The following is a 10,804-nucleotide window of genomic DNA, read 5'->3' as shown; positions in this document are numbered from 1 at the left end:
TGAATCTAGGGTTTTAACCTTGCCTTTGGGATGTTGATAGACCTTGTTTTTAATGCAAGTTTGTGTGCCCGATGCACAGTGAGGCCAAATAAACTGAAATGGAGTTTGGAGCAGAGGAAGGTTTATCACAAGGCCATGCAAGGAGACGAGGTGGCTCATGCCCTGAAAAACCTTGAACTCCACTAAGGGTTTTGGCAAAGCATTTTTAAGGCCAGGAGGGGCAGGTCACAGGGTATAAGATCAGCTTGTGCACAATTCTCTGATTGGCTGATGGTGAGGCAGCAGGGTAGTGTCACAGGGGTTAACATTATCAGTCCTTAGGCTCCAGGAGGCCTGGGACTATGTGCTCATGGTCATCAAGTAGTTCTTCCATTTGTGGGGGTGGGTTTCACATCTGTAAAACAACTCAGGAAATTTTCATCAAATACCATTATCTAGGTACTTCAGAGAGGAGCTAAAGCAGAAGATATGGGGGAAAGCCTGTCCCAGGAAGGCCCCAAAGGGTTCTGCTTGGTTATATTTTCCCCCCTTTCTTTGATACTCCCCAATCTTGAGGAGAACAAGTTTTGAAAAAGAAAAGGAATAAAGATTAGAAAGAGGTTAAGCATAAACTTGACAGAGGTACCCACAGGGTCCTGCTTGGTTACAATTACTCTGGCAGGCACTTCTTTTTTTCTCTTATTTAGATTTTTTTATTTCCATCCAGTTTACTGTCAACCACTAAACCATCCAGTAACATAGCCATCCAGTAAGATAGCCAATGGAAATAAGTGAATGGGTTTCAGTCTGTGCTGAAGATCCTTTTTTCTTTATCTCAAACCCTCATATGGTGAAACATTCAGGGTTTAATTTCTCTGGAAGGAAAGGAGCTCAGTGTCCCATACAAAAAATCACTGCCCATACTTCAGCATTGTAGGTGTTCAGTGCATTGGCTTCAGAGAGAGCATCCTCAGCCTCTGTGAGCTCATCCAGCTGAAAACAGGCGATTCCCAGTCCTAGCCAGGTAAGGCAAGAAGGTGATCTTTTTCAGACTTGCAGGTAGGGTTTTTTTTGCCTTTTCATACTCTTTCTCTTCCAGATATATCTGCTCCAGTTGCAGGAAGATGAAGTGCATCTCAGAAGCAACCACTACAAAACTAATGGTTCGCTCATAGCATGCCTTGGCCCCAGCATGATTTCCACTCAGAAAATAGAGATGGTCCTTCACACCCCAGATGTTAGGGTTCAGGTAGTCCATCTGGGCTGCTTGTTGAAGGTATTCCTCTGCTTTAGCAAAATCCTTCTTGAGTAGGTGTGCCTGGGCCAGCACCAAAGACCTCCTGTCTTACTAGCCTCTTACAATCCAGGAAAATATTCCCTCTTGTTGCTTCTTCTCATATCTAGAGTTTCACTATTACAATCATTGATCTCATATGGAACAATATATTATTTTATCAGAGATTCAGTCACACATTTGTTAATGTGAGAAACAACAAAAAAGGCAATATAGGTTATAAGTTGTGCAAATACCTCCTGGTTTTAGTCAGACTCAGGAGGGGATATGTTTATTTCTTCTTTCCTGCAGCCATTCACAGGTGGGCTGGGTCAGTATGTTCCCTGTGAGATGTACAAAGGTATTCTAGTTTAACATTCAAGCATGGGAGCAGGGTTCCCTGAGATGGGCCATTTATGTATACTTTAAGCTATAACCAAATCATTTAGTGATGAACTTGTAGCAAAAGCAATAGAATACAAAGGTTAAAGTAAAAGAAAAAGGTATAATATGGAGTCGGATTTGTTCTTCCCTATTGCAATTCCTGACCGTCAATATCCATTCCATAATCTTGTGAGGAAAGGGATGATGACTGCTCTTAGCTACTTCCCGCTGTACAGGGGCAAGGGAGGGTGATTGTGGAACAGAATTGATCAGCCTTGGGCAGGGAATATTAAACCTCTTTGTAAAAACACAGATTAAAAGCCAGTAATATTTCAGGAAAAAACAAAAAATTGCAATCATATTCATCAGTTTACTCGGTCCTATGTAATTAATCCTTTTACCAACAGTTTCATGAAATCAGAGTTTCCATTACACTTTTAAAATATCTTACCTAGTTTAGCAGTATGATTTAAAAGTTATCATAAACCTGTTTTTGTCAAAACATCCTTTTTATGACTCTTCTTGAAGATGTGGCAATGTTGCAAAACATCAGCTTAGCTTCTTATGAATGATAAAAGTAACATTTATTCATACTGTATAATCCGAAGAGGCTTATCTCATTTACATCTACTTTAAAGTTTCATCATATCAAGTTATTTTTCTTGCTGACAAATTTGCAACAGATACAAGATTTCACTTAACTTCTATTAAACCTAGGTATAGTAAAATATTATACTTAATGTTGATGACTCTGAAGACATGTCTATATTAATTAGATCAACAAACATTAATACCAGATATTAATTTAATACTGAATATTTCCCAGTTCACGTGAACCTGAGATTTAGCTTAATTTCTCTTGTATTTAGAATTGTTTGATTTGTAAGCACTTACTTTTCTTTAAGCCAATTATAGAGCTCATTTGCAAATTAACCTAAGCAATATTATCCAAAGACAAAGACACATACAAACACACAAGCAGAGACCTCATAGTTCCCATTTCAAAATTTCAGCCCTGAGTCAGGTACAGCAATGTAAAACCCATCAGTTTACAAAAGAGGTTGGATTAAAATTAAGTTTATGGCAGATGGAACAAATCAAGCTTACTTGTCTAGATGTCTAAATATTTGCAAAAGAAGGCACTTAAGATTTTTATTTACCCTTGACAAGTCAATTTCTAAATTATCCTCTTTCAAAATTTGCATTTTAAAAGGATGGCAGAGAAGACCAGATAGGATATTTGCATCTCAAAGATACAGGCAAGTTTCTCCTTGGATAACTTTGTTTACACTTTGGTGGTCTTTGAGGGGTCAAAGCCATTGCCATCATCTGGGCCTTTTGCATATTTATCTGGGTGCATTCTACCTTTTCGACCATATCTGTATTATTGAAAACCAAATAAGCCAATTGGAACAAATCATTCATTGGTGTCTGAGGACCAGTAGTTTCTTTCTGATTTTTGTGCCTGATGTCTGGGGCAGACTGGGCTATGAAATGCATAGTCAAAAGGGCCTGTTCCTTGCGGGAGGAGGGATCCGCATTAGTATACTTCCTAAAAGCCTCCCTTAGTTTCCTTTGGAAGAGAGTCTCCTGTCCCTGTTGGACCTCTTTCACATTTTTATAATTAATAGGTTATACTGTAATTTTCTTCACACCCTTACAAAGCTTATGAATTAAAGTTTGGCTGAGGGAACATCCCAGGCAGTTATGAATGTTATTTCTGCAACCCCTTTTTCTTCAGTTCCAAGCAACACAGATTGATTAGATAAGCTTCAGAGAGCCCAGGTAGATCTTTTATGTCTCAAAGGCACAGGAAGAGAAATGCAAATTCCTCTTCTAACTACTTAAGCAAAACCCAGCCTTCTCAGGCTATTTTCAGGGAACTTGCTTTTTCCCAGTCCCCAAATATCCACCTCAGTCTAAACAAACAAATATAATAATACATATCATCCGCTCATATTTGCATGCCCCTTTTTCAGCAAAACCAGGAAGAGAAAAAGGGATTTGGACTCAGGTACTGAGATACGCATTCACATACACACACATACCCTCAAGATAAAAGCAATTGCAAAAGACCCACTTTGATATAATAGCCAAGCCATTAGGGGCCTTTGCTCTCCAGATCTCAGGCAGTATTGAGGCATTTTCTTTCTTTTAGGGAGCATAGCTAAAGATCTCTTAGGTCTGCAGAAGTACCCCAGGAAACTATAAGATGGAACAGAGCTCTGATCATCCATACTTAATTATTCATGGCCAGTGTGGTCAAATATCAAGCAAACAGCAATTCAAATTGGTCTCTCAGGGTCACAGTTCCCCTTAGCCCCCAAAAGGAAGACAATCCTGATCAACACTCCACTGCAGGCAAAACCAAATCAATAGGGAAGGATACTCTGGTTTCATCACACACAAGTCCCACTATTCACCAAAGACGTCTCAGCTGGCCAATGAAAGTACTAATACACATACAAACAATAAATACATGGTCCTACAAACAAAGAATCAAATGAGGCATAGCCCAGAAATTCCACCTCCATTCCCAGATGGAGGGTCCAGAGTGGCCTGGTTCCCAAAAAAGAATGGACCATGAGTGGCTCATGCCAAAATGATACACACAAAAACACAAACAACAACTAAGATACGGTCACCCAGACAGAAAGTCAGAAGAGGTGTAGTCCAGAATTCCCCTTTTACTCCAAAACGGAAGCCTCCACCAAGCCCAGCTCTCGCAAATGAACCAGTTCCCAAATCAGGTAGAGTTCAACAACAATTCCCATCTGCAACAGGGTACCCCAACAAAACAAATTGGCTTGTCCCATAAAGGAAAAGCCCAAATTGAAGGAATATGTTCCTGGTGTGCACACTGGAGCAACTTACCCTCAAGTAGCTCACATTCCAGAAGGGAAGAAGTCCAAATGGAGTGGAGAGAATTCCCAGCCTGCATAAGCTGAAGCAACTCACACAATGACACTGAATGTGGACCTCAGCTCTGGACGTTTCTTGGCTCCAAACAACCTCATGCCATGGGCGGCCAGCGCCTGTTGGGGACAGTCCCTCTGAGACCACCAGAGCAAAATGGGCTCCAGCAGCCACTGGCAGCTCAGGGGGTTTCCCCAGGCCAGGATCGACCTGCCACAGTTGTGGACACCTAGGCTGGCTTCGCCAAAATTGTTAATGCAAGTTTGTGTGCCTGATGCACTGTGAGGCCAAACAAATTGAAACATCGGAGTTTGGAGCAGAGAAAGGTTTATTGCAAGGCCATGCAAGGAGATGAGGTGGCTCATGCCCTGAAAAGCCTTGAGCTCCCCTAAGGGTTTTGGCAAAGCTTTTTTTTTTTTTTTTTTTTTTTTTTTTGTGGTACGCGGGCCTCTCACTGTTGTGGCCTCTCCCGTTGCGGAGCACAGGCTCCGGACGCGCAGGCTCAGTGGCCATGGCTCACGGGCCTAGCCGCTCCACGGCATGTGGGATGTTCCTGGACCGGGGCACGAACCCGTGTCCCCTGCATTGGCAGGCGGACTCTCAACCACTGCACCACAAGGGAAGCCCTTGGCAAAGCATTTTTAAAGGCCAGGAGGGGTGTGGGTCACAGGATACATGATCAGCTTATGCACAATTCTCCGATTGGCTGATGGTGAGGCAGCAGGGTGGTGTCACAGGGGTTAACATTATCAGCCCTTAGGCTCCAAGAGGCCTGGGGCTATGTTTTCATGGTCATCAAGTAGTTCTTACCTTGTGGGGGGGGGGGTTCACATCTGCAAAAAACTAAGGAAATTTGCATCAAATACTATGTAGGTACTTCAGAGAGGAGCTAAAGCAGAGGATATGCAGGAAGGCCTGTCCCAGGAAGGCCCTATATGGTTCTGCTTGGTTGCATTGTCACAACCACAACTACTGGGAGATATTAAAAGTAAAATAAGTTGCTTGGACAATCACAAAGGTTTGAAAGACAACCAAGAGCTAAGGCAAAGTTGAATAATGTTTCATCATTTACCCAAGGTCACTCCTTCAAGACTAGGAGTGGTGGCTGTTTTATCCAATGCATAGAAATCAACACAGAATGTCAAGAAAATTGGAGAAACAGAGGAATTTGGTTCAAACAAAAGAACAAGATAAGATCTCAGAAAAATACATTAATGAAACTGAGAGGAGATTTAATTAATGAACATTTTAAAATAATTGTCATAAGGATGTTCACTGATAACTTTAAATTCTCCACTTGAGAATGTGATAAATGGAATGTTGCCTGCCATAGTAAACAAAGGATGTCACAGTCATCAGCGATTGCAGCCACTGCCAATGGTGAGCTGGTGAGCCCTAAGGGAACACATGAAGGAAAAGAATACCTGTCATTTAACAGCCATCAGACTGTAACCACGCCCTATGGTGAGCCCTGAGAAAACTCAGGATGTGAAAACACAGGATATTGGCCCCAGATATCTGAGGTGCATATCAAAGGAATGATTTCAGTGAGCCCAAACTCTTGCATCTTCCCATACATCCTCCCTTTGGTATTTAGCATTAAAACGGTGCTAAATTATTTAACTTGGGATATCTGGCTTTCTTTAATTAACAGTAATCTTTTGATGTTCCTACTACCTGCCCTTTGTTGCAAAACTCCTATATATCCTAGCTCCCCCAGCCCCACCCTGCCTCCTTGGAGCCGTTCTGTCAGGGTTACTTGATATGCTTCCCCTGGGCTTGAAGCCCTAAAAATTCCTGCTGATTAAAACATTACCCTCAATTTTTAGATTGTGAATAATGTTTTAGTCAGCAAATGTAATGCAGTGGAAAGAAATGGATCTTTTCAATAAATGATCCTAGATCAATTAGAAATCTGTACGGAAAATTGAATACTGACATTATTCAGAAAAAAAGTAGTTTGAAATGAATCATAGCCCTAAGTTTGAAAGGTAAATTATACAGCTTTTAGAAAATAATATAGAAGAATGCCTTCACAGACTTTGAGAGAGACAAAATATTCTTAAATTAGAACAGAAAGTACTAACTATAAAGGAAAAGATTGATAAATTAGACTTGATTAAAATTAAGACCTTTTCATCAAATGACTCTCTTAAAATATCAAAAAGAAAGTCACAGAGCATGAGAAGATATTTGTAATACATATATATGACAAAGACCTCATATTCTTACTATATATAACATTCCTACAAGTAAATTAAAAAAATAAAAATAAAAAAGACAGCCATGGAAAAATGGGTAAGAGATTTGAACAAACACTTCACAAAAGAGGATATCAATATAGCCATTAAGCATGTAAAAAGATAATCAGGGCTTCCCTGGTGACACAGTGGTTGAGAGTCTGCCTGCTGATGCAGGGGACATGGGTTCATGCCCCAGTATGGGAAGATCCCACATGCCACAGAGCAACTGGGCCCGTGAGCCATGGCCACTGAGCCTGCACATCCGGAGCCTGTGCTCCATGGCGGGAAAGGCTGCAACAGTGAAAGGACCGAGAACCACACACACAAAAAAAGATAATCAACTTCATTAGTCATCAGGGAGATGCAAATTAAAACCACAATGAAAAACTACAACAAACCCACCTGAAATACTAAAATGCAAATGATTCGTGACACTAGGTGCTGGTGACAGTACTGAGAGACAAATAATCTCCTTCACTCATGTACAAAGTATAAATTAGCACATTCCTTTGGTTAAATAATTCCACATCTACAGTATTGTGTATAGAATGTACAGCATTGTGTATATTTATGTACCAAAAGATATATACAAGAATGTTTAGGGCTGCTGGGTCTGACATGGCCCAGTTTGTGGAGGCTCCACTTCTTTCTTTCTTTCTTTCTTTCTTTCTTTCTTTCTTTCTTTCTTTCTTTCTTTCTTTCTTTATTGTGGGTGCCTTCGAGTGTGTGGGCCCTCCACTACTTGGTGGGGAGGGGGGAGGGGGAGGGCATGGGGGAAGGAGGATTTGGAACCAGGGTCAAAATGCTGCATGACTCATAGATGAGGGAATACCAAGCTGTTGCCACAGCCCTCGCACCTGAGAAAAACTTGTTCCCCAGGATGGAGCATCTGGTGCCAACAAGATGGCAGATGGGGAACTGAATGTGGACAGTCTTATCACCTGACTGCTAGAGGTGTAAGGATGTTGTCCAGGAATTTTGTGCAGATGACTGAAGCAGAAGTTCAGGGCTTATGTATCAAATCTCGGGAGAACTTTCTCAGCCAGCCTATTATTTTGGAATTGGAAGGGCCACTGAAAATTTGTGGAGGTATTCATGGACAGTATACAGATTTGCTGTGAATATTTGAATACAGATGCTTTACCCCAGAAGCCAACTATCTTTTCTTAGGAGATTATGTAGACAGAGGAAAGAAGTCTTTGGAAACCATTTGTTTGCTATTAGCTTATAAAATCAAATATCAAGGGAATTTCTTTCTCTTAAGAGGAAACCATGACTGTGCTAGAGTCAATTTCATTTATAGATTCTATGAGTAATGCAAAAGAAGGTTTAATATTAAATTGTGGAAGACCTTAACTGATTGCTTCAACTGTCTGCCTACAGCTGCCATTGTGGGTGAGAAGATTTTCTGTTGTCTTGGAGGACTGTTACCAGACCTGCGATCTATGGAGAAGATTAGGAGAATTGTGAGACCCACTGAAGTCCCTGATACAGGTTTGCTCTGTGATTTGTTGTGGTCTGACCCAGACAAGGAAGTACAAGTTTGGGAAGAAAATGGTCGTGGTGTTTCCTTCACTTTAGAGATTTTGTCATTGGTAAATTTCTGAATCATCATAATTCAGACTTCATTTGTCAAGCTCATCAGGTGGTGGAAGATGGATATGAAATCCTTGCTAAGTGATAATTGGTAACCATATTTTCAGCCCCAAATTACTTTGGTGAGTTTGATGATGCTGGTGGAATGATAAGTGTGGATGAAACTTTGATGTGTTTATTTTAGATATTGAAGTCATCTGAAAAGAAAGCTAAGAACCAATATGGCAGACTGAGTTCAGGACATCCTGTCACTCCACCTTGAACAGCTAATCCATTGAATAAAAGGTGAAGAAAGGAACTCTGTAAAGAAACCATCAGATTTGTTAAGGACATACTTCATAATACATAAGTGAGCACTGTAAAACCATCAAGCCATTTGACACCCTTTATGATCATCCACCAGGGGGCAGAAAACAGAAGCAAAAGGAACTACAACCCTGCAGCCTGCAGAAAGGAGACCACAAGCACAGTAAGTTAGACGAAATGAGATGACAGAGAAATATGTTGCAGATGAAGGAACATGCTAAAAATCCACAAGACCAAATAAATGAAGAGTAAATAGGCAATCTACCTGAAAAAGAATTTACAGTAATGATACTAAAGATGACCTAAGATCTCAGAAATAGAATGGAGGCACAGATTGAGAAGATACATGAAATGTTTAACAAGGGCCTAGAAGAAAAAAAGAACAAACAATTAGTGATGGACAACACAATAACTGAAGTGATAAATACACTAGAACGAACAAATAGCAGAATAACTGAGGCAGAAGAACGGATAAGTGAGATGGAAGATAGAATGGTGGATATAGGTACCATGGAGCAGAACAAAGAAAAAGAGAATGAAAGACACGAGGACAGTCTCAGAGACTTCTGGGACAACATTAAACACAAAATCATTTGAATTATACGGGTCTGAGGAGAAGAGAAAGAGAAAGAGTCTGAGAAAATATTTGAATAGATTATAGTTGAAAACCTCCCTAACATGGGGAAATCATCACCCAATTCCAGGAAGTACAGAGAATACCATACAGGATAAACCCAAGGAGATACACTCTGAGACACATATTAATAAAGTTAACAAAAATTAAATACAAAGAAAATGTATTAAAAGCAGCAAGGGGAAAGCAACAAATGATATACAATGAAATACCCAGAAGCTTATCAGCTGATTTTTTAGCAGAAACTCTGCAAGACAGAAAGGAGTGGCAGGATATATTTAAAGCCATGAAAGGGAAAAATACTAAACCCAAGAATACTCTATCCAGCAAGGATCTCATTCAGATTCAATGGAGAAATCAAAAGCTAAACAGACAAGCAAAACCTAAGAGAATTCAGCAGCACCAAACCAACATTCAACAAATACTAAAGGAACTTCTCTATGCGGGAAACACAAGAGAAGAAAAACACCTACAAAAACAAACTCAAAACAATTAAGAAAATGGTAATAGGAACATAAATATCAATAATTACCTTAAATGTAAATGGATTAAATGCTCCAACCAAATGACACAGACTGGCTGAATGGATACAAAACAAGACCTGTATATATGCTGTCTAAAAGACACCCACTTCAGACCTAGGGACACATACAGACTGAAAGTGAGGGGATGGAAAAAGATATTCCATGCAAATGGAAATCAAAAGAAAGCTGGAGTAGCAATACTCATATCAGAAAAAATAGACTTTAAAATAAAGACTATTAAAAGATACAAGAAAGGACACAACAAAATGATCAAGGAATCAATACAAGAAGAAGATATAAAAATTGTAAATATTTATGCACCAAAAATACATAAGGCAAATGCTAACAGCCATAAAAGGGAAAATCAACAGTAACACAGTAATATTGGGGGACTTTAACTCTCCACTTAATACCAATGCATAGATCATACAGACAGAAAATTAATAAAGAAACATAGGCCTTAAATTATACATAAGACAAGATAGAATTAATTGATATTTATAGGACATTCCATCCAAAAGCAGCAGAATACACTTTCTTCTCAAGTACACATGGAAAATACTCCAGGATAGATCACATCTTGGGTCACAAATCAAGCCTCAGTAAATTTAATGAAACTTAAATCATAGCAAGCATCTTTCTGACCACAACACTATGAGATTAGAAATCAATTACAGGAACAAAAATGTAAAAAGCACAAACACATGGAGGCTAAAGAGTATGCTGCTAAATAACCAAGATATCACTGAACAAATCAAAAAGGAAATCAAAAAATACCTGGTAACAAATGACAATGAAAACACCATGACCAAAAACCTATGGGATGCAACAAAAGCAGGTCTAAGAAGGTAGTTCATAACAATATGACACTGCTTCAAGAAACAAGAAAAATCTCAAATAAACAACCTAACCATACACCTACAGCAAATGGAGAAAGAACAACAACAAA

The 10,804-nt window shown here is 39.7% G+C and overlaps 1 pseudogene; it reads left to right on the top strand.

Moving 5' to 3' along the window:
* Positions 1–7,698: 7,698 nt before the first annotated feature.
* On the top strand, positions 7,699–8,653 carry LOC136142598 (serine/threonine-protein phosphatase PP1-beta catalytic subunit pseudogene; annotated as a pseudogene).
* The last annotated feature ends 2,151 nt before the right edge of the window (positions 8,654–10,804 follow it).

Source organism: Phocoena phocoena, chromosome X (genome assembly GCF_963924675.1).
Source record: "Phocoena phocoena chromosome X, mPhoPho1.1, whole genome shotgun sequence".
In the NCBI taxonomy this organism is placed as follows: Eukaryota; Metazoa; Chordata; class Mammalia; order Artiodactyla; family Phocoenidae; genus Phocoena; species Phocoena phocoena.
The sequence above is the reverse complement of the archived record's forward strand: the minus strand, read 5'-3'. Positions and strand labels throughout refer to the sequence as shown.